The following is a 19157-nucleotide window of genomic DNA, read 5'->3' as shown; positions in this document are numbered from 1 at the left end:
GACATTCTGGGAGTAACTCACTGGCAACCCTATACTGAATTTTTTTATCTCTTCCCAGTAGCATCTTCTTTCAAAAGTAACATGCTGACCAAAAAGCTTTTGGATAACAAGGAAATTGTTTTTCTTGAGAATTCATGGGGCCAGTGTTAAATTACTCCCATGGAGTTGGAAAGGAAAGAAAGAGAATGCTTTAATTCCTTTTACATAACAGCACACTGAACAGTTTTTGCTGCACAAGAAAATGTTCTCTCCTCTCTCTATTCGACATTTCTGAAGTGGCAACATTAAAGCTTTTTTCCCCCTGATGGGTCCTTCAAAGGGGACCCGATCTCCTAAGCTTCGGTGTTTCCAAACAATTAGAAGTGCTGTCTCAAGGGAATTATATGAGTGGGAGGAAAAGGTATGTATGTGCAGTGGCGGAATACACTTTACTGAAGGTGTTAAAAACAAACCAGGAATTAAGTGTGCCTACCACTCAATTTATACATCACTATGTGGATCCTATTGATGGTTTCGTTTTTTCCCGTGGTGTGTGTGTGTGGAGGGGGGGAACCTAACATATAAAGAACAAAAGTGGTAGATAATTGTAGCAGAATGGGATGATAAGTAATGTTTGGTATCCTTTCTGTAAATGTTCCCTGGGGGCCCATTATGGTAATTTTTCTTCTATAACTGGCAAATTGTATAACGAGTCAGATGATAAACTAGGAAGCAAGACAGGAATTTGCATTTTAATACAACTGTCTAAATCATTTATCCACATAAAAGCTGGACGGGACACTTTGCAGATTTTGCCGCATTCTTGGTTCCTGTAGGGTCACATCTCTGGTTCTACTTGCTGCCATGCTATTGACCTTCCCATGAACAGCTTCAGGCAGCTGACAAGACGCTCCATTCCACCCCCATGAGCATTATATGTCTTTCCGTTCTTTCCCATGAGTATTAATATAACTGAGCCACTTAAAAACTCCCCCTCCCAAATTTGGGAGATATGTGAATGCATCTCCTCTACATTTTTGAAGCTTACGTCCTACAGCTAATGTAACCAGCAGCTGTTACCCCTTTCACAAAGACAGGAAGGCACAATGTTGGGGCTGATGCAGCTTATCTACTGCTTCACTAGGGAGCTAGCATTAACATGTACAGAGTATCAAAATAACATTAAGGAAAGGACTGTGCCCACATTCAGCACTAAACTTAGTTATTGTGCCCCCAGGCTAAAAGGTTTGTGGAGAATTCTGAACTAAGTGCCAATCAATCCCAATCGACACTTTTAGAATTGCAATTCACATTCCAGTCATATTGGTGTGCAAACTGAAGCAGTTTCAATCAGTTAATCACCCATTTATTTGATTCATCAGGGAAACCTATACTCCCATTACACCAGCATCCTGGTTATCCTCATGTTGGCATATAGTTCGGATCCGCATCCATGGCAACACCACCAGCATGCACCAATCTGCAGGAAAATCACCAGTATTTTTCAGGAAAACACACTTTTGCCCACCGTAAACCATAAAGAGAGCCCTCAGCCCCAAATGCCCTCAGTCGCAAATGCACCCACATGTTTTTCATTTGGAAAACATTACACAAAGCTGTGAATTAAAACCAGTTACAGTAGTGTGGCAATTACTTTCTGTCTCAGCAACTCACTAAAAACAGGACGCACACTCAAAACACATTTCAAGCTTCTGCAACTCAGATGGCAGAAAGCACAGACAGAGGATAGGAACCAGGCAAGCCAGGTGTGAACTCAGCTAGTGGAATGATAAGACCAAAGCCACTCACACTTTGCATGGCTGGCCAATAACAACTGTGTAAGAAGTCAAAGAGGAAGAGCAGACAGGTCTTGACCCACCCTGCTCAGTCCACAGAGCAGCTCTTTAACTATCTGGCAACAGCAGCAGAAAGGAGGACAACACATCATGGGGCAATTGTGATTGCCATGAAGTTCCCCCATGAGACAGAGCCCTAGGCCCACGGAGCGGCAGTGGTCAGATGGACAAAAATTACAAGTGTGAGCCACAGATGAGATTCCCTTCTGGAAACAAAAAGGCATGAGAGACTATATTGTCTCAGCCAGATGGACCAATGTAGGACCCAGTCATCCAGCTCTCACATCACATGGGTTGCTTTTTGCTCCTGTCACTATGGATGTGCAAATAGGTTCAACGTTGAATGTGTTCAAAGTTGAACTGGTTCGGTTCGACCATTCGGGATCAAACCAAATCATCCCCTTTTTGGTCCGACCCTGGACTGAACAACCCCCGACTTTTCAGGAGGTTCACGGACATTTTTTTTTTAAAAAAAATTATTTACACACACACACACACACACACACACACACATATTACTTACCCCCTTTGAGGGAGTTGTTGGAGGCAGTGGGGGCTGGGTCCGTGGAGGTTCCCCCTCCCCCCGCCAGCCTCCCTTCATGTCTATCCCCACCAAACTCTTCAGCCCATTTGGGCCTTCCCCCTCCAGCACGGTGGCCAGTTTGGAGGCCGCCGTGCCTGCGCAATTGGCCTCTGCATGGCCTGGGTTACACAGAGGCCAATTGCAAGGCATGGTGGCCTCCAAAATGGCCACCACGCCAGAGGGGGAAGGCCCAAACAGGCCAAAGAGTATATGCATGAAGGGAGGTCGGTGGGGGGAGAGGGACAGAACATGTGCAGAACCACAACCCACTCTGGGCCACCCTGGTGCCCCCAGAATAGAGTTATCCAGCTGCTGAAATCCCCATTATTCCCTATGGGGGAAAAGCTTAAAGATGTGCCAACTTCAAACAATTTTTAAAAATCACCCCTTTCACCAGTTTCTTTGAAATCTGGGTGGTAGCAGGCACCCATTGGGGCACTACTACCTGCCCCACTCTTCTGCCCTTAGAACCCCTTTTCTGCCCCAAATCTGCCACAAAGACATGCCAACTTCAAAATATTGTTCAAAGCCACACACATCCCTACTTTTACTCAACCAGAGCAATGTGCATGACTGCAATTTTTTTGTCTGGACAGTGGAGCATCATTGTAAGGCATCCTATTGTACAAAGGAGCCAGGAGGCCACAACTATTCCAAAGAAACATTTCATTACAACAAAGAAAACACAATGAACAGCCAGTAAATATTGGTCATCAGGATGGATCTGAAGGGAGTTGGTTATCCCAGCAACAGAGGGGTGAGAGTAAGAGAAGGGGGGAGATTTTGTCTCAGGACAGTGGCATGAAGTCAAGTGGTGGCTGAGAAACTGAAAGTAGAGGGAATGAGGAGGAAGGAAGGATGAAATTGCAGCATTACCTTCCCAGTTCTGTTGTGAAGGGAAGAAATCTCAAGGGGGTGGTGAATTCAAGTGAGAGCTTCTGATATTCCAAGCCACAGGAAAGTCTTCACTGGGCTGGAGCCAGGAAGTTTTTCACATGAGGCTTTTAAAGCCCTTTAACTCACATATCCTCCAGAATGCAGGGGGTGTGTTCACATATCAGCCAGATTTACCCTGAAGTCTCTGAGAGTTATTGGGGAGCAGTTGACAGACAATTTGGGTTTTCCACTGTGCATTAAAGTGTAGTCCGATTTATATCCAGGGTAAAACAATCCACTTTTTGCGTCATTTCTTGGGGACAGCTTCAAGTTCACAGTAAAGCCTCACGGTAAACTGGTGGTAAAGCCTGCTGTGTGTAAAAGTCCCAGGGAGCAGGAGTACAAGGCCAGTGCCTGATTCATGAAGTCCAGGGGAGACTCAAGCACTGCCTATGCCAGCAATCTTGGCAGTAGCAGAGCACCCAAACTGGAATTTTCAGGGGAGACATGGACAGAGCATCTGTCAGCAAGTCTGCTCTGGAAATCACACTTGGATCAGAGATCCAGGGGAAATTATATGGGACAAAACAAAGAACAGGGAGCCTTGAACAAAAACCGAGGATGTTTCTGAAAAAGGTTTCTTCAAAGGACAATGAAACAAGGTGCACCTGCTAATTTCTGGAAAGCTGGTCAGAGAAGCTAAATGAATAGGAAGGTTAAAAAAATCAAAAAAATTGCAGTTTTTGATAAGCCAGTTGACCAATGGCATGGAATTGTCCTGATTGCATTAAGATGGGTTGAGTTGGTCCATTCAGAACTCTTTTGTTTGGGGACCTTAGGTTCCTGGTTTGCTCTAAGATGCAAATTGTTAGAGATGGGCACAGTTCCTGCCATCCCAGGCAAGTCAATTCAAGGCACAAGTCTCAGGCTATGTAACAGTCTGGCTTGTACAACATGTAGGTTTCACTCCTAAAATGGGACTACTCAGCTATGTAGGCAATGGTCAACAAGCTTTGGTGTGCTTTTTCCTAAACTGAAGAGCGTTCTGCATAGGTAATTCATAATGTCTGAAGTGGGACTAAGAGAAGCTCAGCTCAGGGCTCATTTGAATTTGATTTAACCAGAACTTGAACATGACTAAGTTTTATTCGTCACTATAAAACTTTCATGTTTGATTTACTAATTGAGAATTGAAAGTTTAAACTGCAGATACTGTTCATCTCTGGATGCTGCACTGTGTAACTGGAAACAAATCACTCCCAAATCTATAGTTATCAAACTAACTAGATCCTTGTAGAACCTTGACCCCATTGAGGCAGTTCCATTCATTGTACCCCATAGAACAATCAATCCTCTTTTGATTGTTGTACCACATGTTTTTCAGGAGACACTCTCCAACAGTTGCAGTAACAACCTGATTTTGGGGAGTTTGGAGACAGAAAGAGAAAGGATGGAGACATTAGGACAGTTCAGACGTAACATAGAGCTGTGGGTCCAACCGCGGGTTCAGATGTAACACTGGCACCGCAGAAATGGAGTTTGTGGTGGTGAAACTCCTCTCTGACTGAAGGTTCAGAGTGGAATTTGGCAAAGGAAGCCACGTGTCGTCGTCGTCCCCCCCCCCCAAACACCATTTCCCTGAATTCAGATGTTTGGGTTAGGATACTGGAAGTGAAGGGACCTCTGGTTTCCTGTTATGTCTGAACTGAGTCTAAGTGAGTTTGGAGAAGGACTGAGAGAGGGATGGCTGCATTGCAGACTGTGAAGAGGACTGTAACAGAAGTACTGGCTGCCTGGACAGATGCAACATGACAATGCAGGGAGGAACAGAGATGTGGGAACGACACAGTTTTTTGGAGCTGCAGCTTTAAAACAAGGCACACCCTTCTAGAATATGGCTTTCCTTCCAGCATTTGCCCCACATTTCCTCCTCTGCACTACCCAGATTTTCAGCAACTGTTGGTATGTCAATGGAGTGCAGTCACCCATCTGGTAAAAAGGCTGTGGCCATTATCAAGTGTCCTGCATGAGAACACATCAGTCTCCCCCCCACCGCTGCCGCAATTCACTATTGTTCCTTCCCGCTCCTTGTTGACCTTCCATCAGTGTAGAGACTCAGACAATTGAAACTCATTCAGTTGGGACTTGAGCATCAGAGCCACCTGGAAGAATAAGAAACACATTATGCGAAGAAAGCAATTTACTTTGCCTGCAGTTCTGCCGCATTTTTTTCTCTGCTGTCTATTGTTGTGCTACTATTGCCAAGCTTGGTGGAATATTTCCTCCCTCTCAAATGGAAAAAAAAAAGTGTTTCCCGTCTGTTCAGCTCTTCCTTGAAAACATAATCCTGCCATTTTGTGACTATTATTCAGTAGTTTGCAGCACGAAAGGCTCAAAGTCATTATTCAGGCCTCAGAAAATGATGAAACTGGTATAAAACATCAAGTAATTAGAATATAAAAATGTATTTTGATGTATTTTTACTGGCCACCTTTCTTTAATCCTTTAATACTTGCTGCTGTTGTGCTTGTCAAGCTTTTGCTTTAAACCCACGAGGGCTAGATACTAGTATTTTAAATGAAAAGTAATTCCCTCATAAAACCAGCTGTTACCTAGACATAACTTGGGAGATCTGTGAATGGATCGTTCAATGTCCATTACTTTTACTAAAAGCAGTTACAAGGTGGCCCAATTTGGATTGGGACCACAGTACTAGGGGAGTGTGTGGGGCTGTTTGATCATTGGCATTGTTAGCACTGGGCCCAGGGAGCTCAGGCCTCCATTGTCTAGCTGGGAGCCCTGATCCTATTAGCTGCCTGCCTCCCTCATTCCTGACCTTGTCTGGAAGAAGCAGGAGACGGGGGGGGGGGGGAGGGCATGCTCGGAGCTGGAAGATTTCAGGCATTCCCCATTACAGCCTCCTCGGTCACGGAGCCTCCTTCCTTGCTCTCTGTGTAACTGTGGCCACAGCTGAGGGCCTTTCCCCATTTCTTCTGTCTCTGTCCCTTCTATGGCAACCCAGGTGCTGGGGTTTGGTGGAGAAGGAGGGACAGTGAGCAGCCCCATAGAGAGGGTAAAGTATGGTCCTTGCACTTAGTGGCTTGCACTAAGTCCTTGCACTTAGTAGGGTGGCAGGCAGTTCTTGCACCCAGCAACAATGCAGATGCCAGGCAGATGCCGGCAGGCAGGCCTCATGCCCAATGGCAACCCAGTTGCTGCGTACTGTGGAGGGGGTGTCAGGCGGCCCTCGCACCCAGTGGCAACCCAGCAATTGAGTATGGTGGAGGGGGCAGTGGGCATCCCTCGCACACAGCAGCAATGTACTTCTGTACTCAGTGGGGAGGGTGGGGAGTGGCCCTCATACCCAGCAACAACCCAGCTGCTGTCAATGGAGGAGAGGCAGCGAGCGATCCTTGCATTCCAACTCAATCCAGTTGCTCGACTCAGTAAAGGGGGTGTCAGATGGCTCTTGCGCCCAACGGCAACCCAGTTGACAGTCACTGTGGAGGGTACGGCAGGATAGTATTTCCTTTTTTGTTGTGTCCCTCCAAACAACTGTTGCTGTTGCTCTTGATTCAATTTTCATAGAAGTAGGAGATTATTTTAGTCACTTCAAAGGAATGCTTATTTGCTACATGGTTTGCACACACGCCTCTGAGATAGTAATGGGAAGATTTAAATGGCCAAAAGGCAAAGCTCAAAACTTTAAAATCCTATGGTATAATGGCCTCACAAGGGTCTACCATGCTTCTGGCTTTCATCCCATTCCAATGAGAAATAAACTCTCTTATTTAAAAGCATTTTAGTGGTTTCCCATTCTAGCTTATGCCTGAAGCATAGGGGAAAGAGGCGAGAACAGCTGAGGGTGGCAGCCTTCATGCCCTTTTCTTCAGGTTGCGACACCTAATTATCCTCCTCCTCCTCTGATCCCCTTCTGGGTTCCCCTAACAAGCATTATAGATAGATAGATAGATAGATAGATAGATAGATAGATAGATAGATAGATAGATAGATAGATAGTATTAACATTATAGAACTTATTCTTCCACAATCCCAGTAATCAAAAGAGTAGCAATACAATATACAATTTCTTTTAAGGATGAAATTGATGCACAACTGATGCATGTTTACTCATAAGTAAGACCCATTAACTTAAATGGAACTTACTTACTTACAGGTGACTGTGTATAAGATTGCAGTCAAGTCTTGACAGGGGAACAATCGGGCAGGAGGAAAAGGAAACAATTTTTTTTTAAAAAATCAGAAAGTAATTCATTACGACAGTAGCAAAGAAATCCAGAGAACAAGGAGAAACTTGATGATTTTCAATCCAAGTTCCACAAGAATTTCAAGAGAAGCATGTGTGAGGCATGTGTGGGGTGGAGGTGGGTGAATATTGCAAAGTCAAAAGTACAGTAAACTGGATATTTAAATAAAAAAGTAAAATGTGCTTTCTAAAATATGCACATTTAAGCAGCTTGGGGGTGGTGAAAGTGACAGGGGCAGTGGGAGTGTTAGGAAGGGAAAGGGGAAGAGTGCACCCCCCAGTGACTGCCTTGGTGCAGACAGAAAATAGCAGGATAGACTAGGGCAAGAACTGCTAGGTGCAGATGCTCAAGAATAACTTCTTATGCAACCCCACTGAATCTCCCACAAAGAGGTCTTCTGTCTACAACAATCCTAAGTGAGGAACATGCTGTCTTGTTGGTCCTCAGCATACTTAGAAATAAGTTGCATTCAGATCAATACACTTACTTAGTAAACATGGATAGGATCATTCTGCAGCTGCATGCAAACTTTGGCGGGGAACTGTGGCTCTTCTGGACAGAATCATATTGTTACCATTAAACAAACAAAAATTCAAGGTTATGCATAGCAATGGATACAGACAAGAAAGAGAAACATTAGTTCAGTGCACCGTGTTATCAATAGATCTTATTAGGGATGTGCATGCAACAGATTTTGCGTTTTGTTTCATGCCCGAAATGAAACACAAATGGCCAAAACGTTGTGGTGGTTTTTAAAAAAATAGTGCTCAAGCTGGCTGTTTTGACAAAACAAATTTGAAATGATTCAAGTATTTTGGCCATAGGGAACAATGGGGGAAATTCAAACACCCTGTTGTTCCCCATGGGTAGCTCCTACAGACACCAAAGTGGCTTAGGTGGTAGGTAATGGCAGGTGACCCAACCCACAAGAAAAATGAGCAAGCAGGAGATTTTTAACCTTTTCCCCAAACCCCCATTGGATCCCATGGTTAAAAGTTTGTTAAAAATTACCCACTTGATTTTTAACAAACATTTAAAAACCCCATTTCTTTTGTGGGTTGGGTGGTAGGTACCACCCATCATGCCCTACCACACCACCTACTTTGGTGTCCCTAGGAGATACCCATGGAGAACAATGGGGTGTTTTGAGTTTTCCCGTTGTTCCCTGTCATGCACTGGCTTGGAATCACAGTATCCAACCACCTCGCTTCCTCTGATCCTGTTCATAGGCTGTGGAAATGGCCTCAGGAGTGCTGGTGAGGGGGTTAATTGTCACCCTTTTCCTCTACCAGCTGTCAGGGGTAAGACTGCTCCTCACCAGGAGACTCTAGGTACAATTCACTCCCATCTCTCCAGACCTCCTCATCCTTGGCCATCAAAGCCTTAAATAAATCCCTGCAATCAGGGCAATCCCAACCACCCTCTTCTGACTCTGTCCTCTCCAATGTAGCTGCCTGCATCCTCCCTCCATCAGCTGTTGCCTGTCTTGCCAGCTGTGGAGACCCTGCCTTCTCCAGTTTGCCACCAGGAGGCAGCCTGTTGGGCCATGCTGGCCCATCCACAGTCTGTGGGTTCCTGTGTGTCCTGGCTCTCCCTGGCAACTGTGTAGGGTCCCGGCTCACTTTGCCTATACCCAGGGGCTGTATTGCCTCCGTCTTCTTGGCCCCCTGATTGGGTGAGTACTCAGGCCTGCCTGTGCCCAGCGGGAAGACCTGACATTCCCTATTGCCATGCCAGAACAAGCTGCACTCACAGAGTGCATACACAGAAGCTTTGCATTTAAATTTGCAATGCATTTTGCAACCCTGCCTTGAAAAACATTGCAGAAGCACACAGTAAAAGGTAATCTGTCTCTCCCAACACAGAACACACATTTCAAACACAGTCCAAAAATGGCCAAAAAAGAATCACTGGCCCAGAATCCACTGCCAGCCACAGTGCCGGTGCTGCAGTAACATCACTGGCACAAGCCTCACACACAATTATGACTCCTTACCTCCTGGCATTGCAACAACTGCCACAGCAGCACCCTTAGAAGCAAGCATAACCATACACTCAACTAGAGCAATTTCAGCCACATTTTGACTGAGTACATCTTCCAATGAAATTGCAGAGCATACCAGAGCAGTGAGTGAAGCACCAGTTGGCCTCAAGGCCAGACATGGAACTCATCACAACAATTACACAAACACACAGTGCTTCCACTGTCCGTTTCTCACCAGAACACTATCTCACAAACAAAACAAACCACAACTCAAGAAAGGCAGGCAGGCACCCAAGTTCTGCCTTCGTCAATTTGAAATCCTGCAAAACCAGATAGTTATAGCAGCAATAGCAAAGCATATTATACTTGGTGCTGAGAAAACTACAAAATCAAACCTTTCTTTCTCCTCTCCTCCTGATGTGTCCTTCAAGAGAGGCACAGTATAAGGGCTCTCTCTGCCTCCCAGTCCCTTTGAATACATTTTGAAATTCCCTCTTTTTGTGTCCCCCCTCCCTCCTCTCTCCCCCCAGCCAATGAGTGCCCATGACAACACTTCATTTGTATGATAACAAGCCAATGAAGAAGCAAGGAGATTGCAAACCAATCAGAAAACCAAACAGCCAGGGAAAAACAGACCTCCAAAATGGTGCTTGAAACATCAAAACATTTCAATCAAAATGGGGTTGTTTTGTTCCAAGCTCAAAATGGCTTTTTATTAAGAGGTTGTTTTGTTTCGAGTGTGAAACACTCGAAACATCCCGTTTCAAGCTGAAACATTTCAATGTCGAAATGTTCTGCACATCCCTAGATCCTATGGATTGTTTTCAGCACTTGTGATTCAAACAGAAGTTTCTTCTGCAGTGGCATCCCATGCTAGACTTGTGAATGGGAGCCATTTAGCTCTACCCCATTTGCCATATCAGTTGTTCCTAGAGCTCCACAGTCTCCCTACTACATATTACCAGGACAGTCCGGCACAGGCCACGCAGGAGTCATAGGCTGCTCCACCAACACTGCATTGAATGAAATGCTCCACTCTGTATGCACCTTGCACAGCACAACTGTAGAAACTAGCGATTATGCAGGACCTCTTTATCAGCAGACACAGCAGAGGCAAATCTGGCATCACCACAAGAGAATGCTGGATCCCACATGCCGCTGTTTCTGTGCAGAAAAACACAGGTTTAGGCTGTAAGTTTTGATGTATGCACACTTGGGGAAAGCAGTCTCTATCCTTAAGATGACAGTGAGAAAAAGGAGCCCCACTAGAGAAGCGAAGATTGTGTTTTCCTTTCAGGAACATTCTTGTATGGTGAAGAGGCTATCATGCTGTTGATACCATCCACAGAAGCCACCTCAGTCTAACAACCAGGAATGAATGAGTGAGTGAGTGATTAATAATCCTCTAAGTGCATGTGTGAGACTTTTAAATGGCCAGAATGTGGATTAAAATTCACTGTTTAACAACGTGCTGGCAGCACTTGATGAAGCTGTTAAGTCACTGAAGCCATTTTTAAATACAAACTAATGATTTAACACAGCCACAATTATCTAGGCCATGATTCCTCAGTGATGTGCAGGTAGAGGAAGTCCCCCCCACACACACACACACCACTGCCTCCATGGCCAATACCACAGGTAAGCCAAGTCAGGCACAGGTCTGAGGGACTAGGCAATGCCATCATGGTGGAGGAGCAGCATATAAGTAGTCACACATATATATAGGTGCAGGTGCCCACCCACAAGAGCTTACTGGATAGTGGCAGCAGTCTTTCTCTTTATTCCCCAGCCCTCAAAGTGCAGACCTTCACCATCAGCTTTGAGTCTTCCCACTCCCACTGGCCAGTTTCCTTTCCTTTCAAAGGTCTTTGCATTATTATTGGCTGGGAAGGAGGGAGGGCGGGACAAGGAGGATCTGCTGCTCCAGTTGCATATAGAGATAAGAAAACATAGAGGGCATGCACACAAGCAGCCCTACCCAGGCTTGCACAGCCCCACCTGGGTAGGGTTGCTTGGACCCAATCTTGGTGCTGCCCTGCCGGGTAGCCCAAGTTTTTTTACCCAGACTAATGCTGCGGTCGAAAGCTGCAAGCGTGCCCTTCTACCCCAGTCAGCCTGCAGCCTGAGCTTGCACAATGCTGAGTGGCAGGAACACCTGGCTGTGTGAGCGGCAGAACCTAGTGGGGAGAATTGATCCTGTGTGGGGAGGCAGGTAGGCGCCTGCCTCCCCAGTTCAGTCATGAGAATGACTACATGATTTCATATTTCATTATCTCTACATATGCAACTTGTGCAGCACCTTCTCCACCACTAAGGGATTGGCCAGATCCCAGATGAACCCTTGCATGGGCCCTCAGGTGGTGCCCAACTTGGCTCACCTTGTAGCACTAGCTCTAAAGAACATGTAGTGTTACATATATAGAAAAGAAAATAGTGTCATTACATTATTCTATATTTTCTTACCTGTATACATGTAACTCACACGGCAACTACTCCACAACAAGGAAGTTGGACCCATCCTGGTATTTGGCCCGGTTGTGGTGCCAGCCCTAAAGAAAACACAGGCCTCATTCAGACGACATGCCAACCCTCAGTTACACTTACCTGAGGTCGGTGTTTCTCTTTGTCCGGATGTGGGGAAATCCCACAACCGCCACCCCGCTGTTGCCTCTAAACTGCAGATTGAATCTTCGGCTTGAAGTTGGGCAGGTTGCTGGAAACGGAGCTCTGCTAACCCCATCGTGCCATCTGAATGCGGCCACCTGGGATTTGCGCTGAAGCTCCTCCCATGAGCAACCCCTCCCACTCCAAATTTCACAGTCAATGGTTGCTGGTCAAATGACACGCTCGGTGGAAGAGGAAGTGGAAGAGGGAGGGAGATTGCTGATGGAGGCAAAGAAACTGGAGCTGCCGTATCATCTGTGGCATGATTTGTGGCTTCCGAGGTTAACCTCAGATAAGCATACCTATGGTATCACTTGTCATCCAAATTGGACCATAGAGTCACACAGAAAGATAACAAAATATAGAGTTACCACAAGGAGAGTCAATATCCTGGGTGAATCCTTGGGCCTGTGCTTACTTGGCCAGCTGTGGCACTGGCACTGGCACTGGCACTGGCACTGATCTCTCTCTTTCTCTCTCTCTCTCACTCACTCACTCACTCACAGACACACACCCCCTTGCTGTCCAATCATCTTCAGCTCAGGCTTCTTCTTTTTAAATACTCTTCTCCAGGTGTGTTACATCTCCTGGGCTGCTGCTGAGCTGGGGCTTCTGCCATTATATAGGGCAGGCTGGCCCAGGGGCTCTCGTCCTTGTGGCTCTCAGCCATGGGGCGAGCTGCCTGGGGGCCCAGAAGATCTCTCTCCTCTGCCTGAAGATCCGTCTTCCCTTAATCGAGAAGCTAGAAGGAGTTTACATCAGCCTGGTTCTGGTTTTTATTAAGCCAAGTGGCCGTGGTGGGTTAGTCTGGGGAGATGTGCCTGGGAGAGCGAAAAAGTGGGTCTGGAGTGGGGGCGGCAATATCACGGGTAGCGGGCAGAGGGAGGTATGGCAGTGGGAGTTGGGCGGGCCGTTACAGGGGAAATCGGTCCAGGCAATTGAGGTCTGTTCCTTTTTCCGGCCCTTCTCCCAACCCTCTGACCCTAGGGAGCTCTGAGAACACTCCTTCGAGGATTAGGGTGCTGCTGCTGAATGCCAGGTCAGTTAACGCAAAAACATCTCTCATCCACGATCTGATTGTGGATGAGCGTGCTGACCTGGTATATGTGACGGAGACCTGGTTGGATGCGCTGGGCGGGGTCGGTCTCTCTCAGCTTTGTCCTCCAGGTTTCCAGATCATGCAGTAGCCCCACCTCGAGGGTCGGGGAGGAGGCGTTGCAGTCATCTTTCGAGAGACTCTCCCCGTTTCCAGGTGCCCGGTCAGGCAATCTCAGAATTTCGAGTGTTTTTCCTTGAGGGTGGGCCTCCGAGATAGGCTGGGGATTCTGCTGGTGTACCGACCACCCCGCTGCACTTCAGTCTCCCTACCTGAGCTGGTGGGGGTGGTCTCGGAGGTGGCCTTGGGTTCCCCCAGGCTTATTGTTTTGGGGGATTTCAATGTCCACGCTGAGGCCCCCCTAGTGGGTGCGGCTCAGGATTTCATGGCCTCCATGGCAACCATGGGCCTGTCTCAATTGGTATCGGGCCCTACCCACGTGGTGGGACACACTCTGGATCTGGTTTTTGCCGACTGGGAAATAAATGATCTGGAGGTGGGGGAATTTGAGACCACTCCCTTGTCATGGACAGATCATCACCTGGTGGGGTTTAGTTTGACTGCTCCGTCTGCCCTCTGCAGGGGTGGTGGGCCGATTAAGATGGTCCGCCCCGGGCGGCTTATGGATCCGCTCGGATTTCAGACGGCCCTCGGGGAGTTTCCAGTGTCCAGAGCTGGTGACCCTGTCGAGGCCTTGGTTGATCTCTGGAATGGAGAGATGGCCCGGGCTGTTGACACGGTTGCTCCTAAACGCCCTCTCCGGCTTGGTGGAGCCCGTTCGGCTCCTTGGTTTTCCTCGGAGCTTAGGGCGATGAAGCAACTCGGGCGACGGCTGGAGCGACGCTGGAGGAAGAGTCGTCACGAATCCGACCGAACACGGGCTAGAGCCCATTTTAGGGACTATGCTGTGGCGGTGGGGGCGGCGAAGAAATGCTTTTTCTCCGCCTCCATTGCGTCTGCTCAGTGCAGACAAACAGAGCTGTTTCGTGTGGTGAAAACCTTGCTCCACACATCCCCCCAGACAATGGGGGAGGAGTCATCTACAGCTCTTTGTGATCGGTTTGCCTGTTGCTTTGCAGATAAAGTCGCTTGCATCCATGCTAACCTGGACTCCAGAGTTTTGGCAGTTCCGGCAGACATGCCTTTGGTACCATCTGGTCCCGTTGTGTTGGATTCTTTTCAGTTGGTGCGGCCTGAGGATGTGGACAAGATTCTCGGCAGTGTGCAGGCGACTTCGTGCGCTCTTGACCCTTGCCCTTCATGGTTAATAAAAGCTGCCAGGGAGGGGACAGGCAGATGGTTGGAGGTGATCGTTAATGCTTCATTAAGGGAGGGCAGGATGCCATCATGCCTCAAGGAGGCGGTGGTAAGACCACTATTAAAAAAGCCCTCCCTTGATCCCTCCAACCTGGACAACTATAGACCTGTATCTAACCTTCCCTTTTTGGGCAAGGTGATGGAGCGTGTGGTGGCGTCCCAGCTGCAGAGGGTCTTGGATGATATGGATTATCTGGACCCTTTTCAATCTGGCTTCCGCCCCAGGTATGGTACTGAGACTGCCTTGGTCGCTCTAGTGGATGACCTATGCCGGGAACTAGACAGGGGGAGTGCGTCCCTGTTGGTTCTGCTGGACCTCTCAGCGGCGTTCGATACCATCGACCATGGTATCCTTCTGGGCCGCCTCTCAAGTATGGGAATCGGAGGCACTGCGTTGCAGTGGTTCCGGTCCTTTCTTGAGGGGAGGGTCCAGAAGGTGGTGCTGGGGGACTACTGCTCGGCCCCGTGGCCGTTGGCCTGTGGGGTCCCGCAGGGATCGGTCTTGTCCCCCATGCTGTTTAACATCTACATGAAGCCCCTGGGAGAGGTCATCCGGGGATTTGGACTGAGTTGTCAGCAATATGCGGATGACACTCAGCTCTATCTCTCCTTGTCATCTGATCCTAGGGAGGCGGTGGATGTCCTGAATTGGAGGCTGGAGGCCGTGATGGGTTGGATGTGGGCTAACAAACTGAAATTGAATCCAGATAAGACGGAGGTACTGTTGGTCAGTAGGAGAGCCAGTCGGGATGAGGAGATTTTACTGGTTCTGGATGGGGTTGCACTCCCCTTGAAGGAGCAAGTACGCAACTTGGGGGTACTACTGGACCAGGCTCTGCTTTTGGAAGCTCAGGTGGAGGCGGTGGCCAGGGGTGCCTTTGCACGGCTTCGGCTGGTGTGCCAGCTGCGTCCCTTTCTCGAGAAGGCAGATCTGGCCACGGTTACCCACACCTTAGTCACGTCGCGGCTGGATTACTGTAATGCACTCTACGTGGGGCTGCCCTTGAAGAATATCCAGAAACTGCAGCTAGTGCAAAACGCGGCAGTGAGGGTGTTATCTGGAGCTGCCCGTTGGGAACATATCACCCCCATTTTGAAAGAGCTGCACTGGCTGCCGGTTCGTTTCCGGGTCCAATTCAAGGTGCTGGTTTTGACCTTTAAAGCCCTTAACGGTTTGGGCCCGGGGTATTTGAGGGACCGCCTGCTCCCAAGGGTTGCTGCCCGCTTGACAAGGACATCTGAGGGGGCCCTGCTCCAGGTGCCGACAATGAGAGAGGCCCGGCTTTCGTGCACTCGGGACAGGGCCTTCTCTGTTGCTGCCCCTAGACTCTGGAATGCTCTCCCGGTGGCCATTCGTTCCTCAGACTCCATCACGGCTTTTAGAAAGCTTTTAAAGACTTGGCTTTTTACCCAGGCTTTTACATGATCGTCTTTACTGCGGCTTCTCTGTGTTTTTATCTGTTATGTTGTCGTGTTTTTATGCTTGTTTATATGTTTTTAGCTTGATGTTTTTACTGCTTTTATTGTATGTTTTAATTTTTGTAAACTGCCTTGGGGTTTTCTTTTAACGAAAGGCGGTATAGAAATGTAAAAATAAATAAAATAAATAAATAAATACAGAAACTGCACAAAATTATCAGAATAGAATAACTCATTTTGCTGGTCAAAATAACATATCAGCATTTTTTTTACACTCATGATTTTTCGTGGCAGCTGTAGTGTCAGTACGTTATTAGGATAACAAATGCTTGTCGATTAGACACATTTTCAAGTTTCAAAGAGTTCTGCTTCAGGCTGGTGATGTTTAGCTCTGTGAAACCTGAAAGCTTATCTGCTCATGAATAGGAATAGGTCTGTAAGAATAAATTAGAACACTCTCTTGTATCTTAGCACCTTTGCAGCTATAACAGCTGAGTTAGAATTTATTCTTTGATTCTATCTATTCAAGCTTGAATCAAGACAACGGTTTCCTGTCACATTCAGGGTTAATTAACTTAGCATGGCTAGGAGGATCTTGTTATCACCCATTGCTGCTGCTGTGAATTGTCACTGGGCTTATCTTATATACATTCCAGCTCTACACAGAATTGTCAAAAACAGTGGAGTCAAATGGCCTTGAAACACAAGAGGTGAAGTCTGTGTCAATTCTGTGTAGAGCTGGAATGTATATAAGATAAGCTGTTTTTCTTCTCCTCTGTACCTGCCACCCAGGATAATATTGCATGCAACTGATTGGCTGTAGTCCACCAAAGTGCTACAATATGTGTTCGTTTGACACCAGACTCTTTGTTATTTTAACTGCCAGGTAGATATTCTGGAAAGACAGGTATATTTGGGAGTCTTTGCAAGTGAACTTTCTTTTTCAAATAAGCAGTGACAGATGAGCCATAGACAGTTTATGATAGATTTTAAAGAGATTTGCAAAGATGCCAAGCCGGCATCAGAGGACAGCATAGTTGGGCACGAGCAAGACCTACAATCCAGCAAGAGGTCCACTGCCAGCTCCTGAAGCTCCATAGGCCAGCCACGTCTCCTCTTTGCTGACCCTGTATGCTCACCTGCCCCCTGCAAATGAGAAAGCAGTAACAGGAGCCAGAAGAACCATTCACCTCTCCCTCTCTGGGCCACGTGGATTGGTCCCAGAGGGAGAGGGCAAGGAAGCAAGCAGTGGTGACAGAGGCAACAAGGTAGGCCAATTCAGGGAGCCGGGCTACTAAGGACATCTCGTCCAACCCTGTCAAGCCTCCCCACCCTGGCACTAAACCTGGAGCTAGCATTGCATAATAGAGAACCTAGCTAACAGAAGACAGCTACTCTCTTACTCCAGTACAGAAAATTATTCTGTAACAATTTGCCCTTTACCATTTGAGGCAGTGCAGTTGTGATGAAGCAGCAGGGGCGTAGCAAGGTTGGAGTGGGCCCAGAGACAAGATTTTAAAATGCCCCCCGCCCCAAAGTCCAGGGCCTCCGCACACCCCAGGCCCCCAAGGATTTAAGTCTGATATTCCAAAATAAGTATGCTGCCTGCAAATACATTTCACTGAATACACACACACACGTCACAATATATAGTGATATACATTGAGTACTATACATTTGTATTACTTTTAATGCCTAGAACACACTAGAAAGATGAATTATTAAAATGGGCCCCTCGCTGCAGATTAGCAAAGGAGACTTTCAACCATGCAGGGTGAACCTATGTTTGTTTTCCCAGAATTCTGAACAAATTCAGTCAAGTTTGATTGCAGGAGGTTTTTCACAGGAGGCTTTTAAAGCCCTTTAAGACACATCTCCTCTGGAATGGAGGTGCTGCATTCACATGTTGGCCAGATTTACCCTGAAGTCCCTGCAAGTTATTGGGGAGCAGTTCACACACAAGAAAAATAAAATAAAAGCACCACACATGCTTCACAGTTCTCACTCAGACCTTCTGGGTTGCAAAACAACTTGAACATAAGTGCATTTATAAATGAATGAATGAATAAATAAAATTAATAAAATACTGTTCCAGAAGTTTTTGCAATTTTCTGCCATGAAACAAGCCACTTATAGGACTTTTTAGATAGTTTTTTTTTAAGTCAGCAAATTTTCCAAGCTGTTTCAAAATAAATATTTAGAGAATTCTCGGTCCCTCCCCCCCATATCCAAGCCCTATGGCAAGCAGATCCCTATATATGGAGGGGGGGGCGGGAAAGGTAACCACAAAAAAGAGTTCACACTCTACCTGGCAAATGCTGGTCTGGGTTGAGCAGGGCAGCAAGGGGTCTTCTGCTGCAGAGAACACTCTGGCTGCCTCCTCCTTCCTGGCTGGCTTGGGCCCTACTCGAGTTCAGGCTTCACTGCGGCCTACACGGAGGCCTCCCTGGAAGCCCCGCCCACCCGCCGATCATCTGAGAGGCGGGAGAAAAGGAGCTCTTTGCAGCTTGCCTGCTGCTTCCATTGCGGGCCAGCAGAACAAGCAGGAGAGACGGCGAAGAGGGCAAGTGGCTGAGGGGCTATGGGGCTGGGCAGGGGGCAATGGGGAGTCACATGAGGTGCCCCTGGGGTGCCCCTCCAGGCAGTGGGGCCCCCAGACAACTGTCTCCCCTTGCCCTATCATTGTTACGCGCCTGTGAAGCAGCCAGCCTAAGTAAGGGTTAAAAGGTAAATCATTTTGGAGAGGTGCTGCCTAGAAAGCCTTCCTTCCATACAATGGAAGACAGACATCTCCATACAGGGAAATGAATAGCAAAGCTCATGCAAATTTAAAATCAAGTTTAAAATTCATCAACAATCCATGCCATAGGAAGAGAAGGCACTCTTTCAGGCAAGCCAGTGGCTCCTGTTCAGGCCCTGAGCTCTTGAAGGAGCCAGGGTACATTTTCAGAGTAAATCCTATGTGTCATTTCCCTAACCTATTCCCGAGTCAGAATATCTTGAAAAAGTACATTTTGATTCTCAGATGGTGTTTTTCAATAGAGGTGGATGATGTCGCTCAAAAACCTTTACTTTAGAAACGATTTTTTTGTCTTCAGAATGTGAAAGGATTTTT

At 47.2% G+C, this 19157-nt stretch overlaps 1 long non-coding RNA gene across 5 annotated transcripts; it reads right to left on the bottom strand.

Moving 5' to 3' along the window:
- Nucleotides 1-1323: 1323 nt before the first annotated feature.
- Nucleotides 1324-18455, bottom strand: LOC128341570 (uncharacterized). Of its 5 annotated transcripts, none has more exons than XR_008314459.1 (5): nucleotides 18351-18455; nucleotides 12010-17188; nucleotides 10509-10710; nucleotides 8050-8114; nucleotides 1324-5456 (listed from the first exon to the last, which is right to left on the bottom strand). It is a non-coding gene; the product is annotated as an uncharacterized LOC128341570 (long non-coding RNA). The 5 variants fall into 5 exon arrangements; XR_008314460.1 differs by having other exon boundaries at nucleotides 12010-12095; XR_008314457.1 differs by having other exon boundaries at nucleotides 10509-17188.
- Nucleotides 18456-19157: the final 702 nt, after the last annotated feature.

Source organism: Hemicordylus capensis, chromosome 2 (assembly GCF_027244095.1).
Source record: "Hemicordylus capensis ecotype Gifberg chromosome 2, rHemCap1.1.pri, whole genome shotgun sequence".
In the NCBI taxonomy this organism is placed as follows: Eukaryota; Metazoa; Chordata; class Lepidosauria; order Squamata; family Cordylidae; genus Hemicordylus; species Hemicordylus capensis.
Note: the sequence above shows the minus strand (reverse complement) of the source record. Positions and strands in the feature narration are given on the sequence as shown.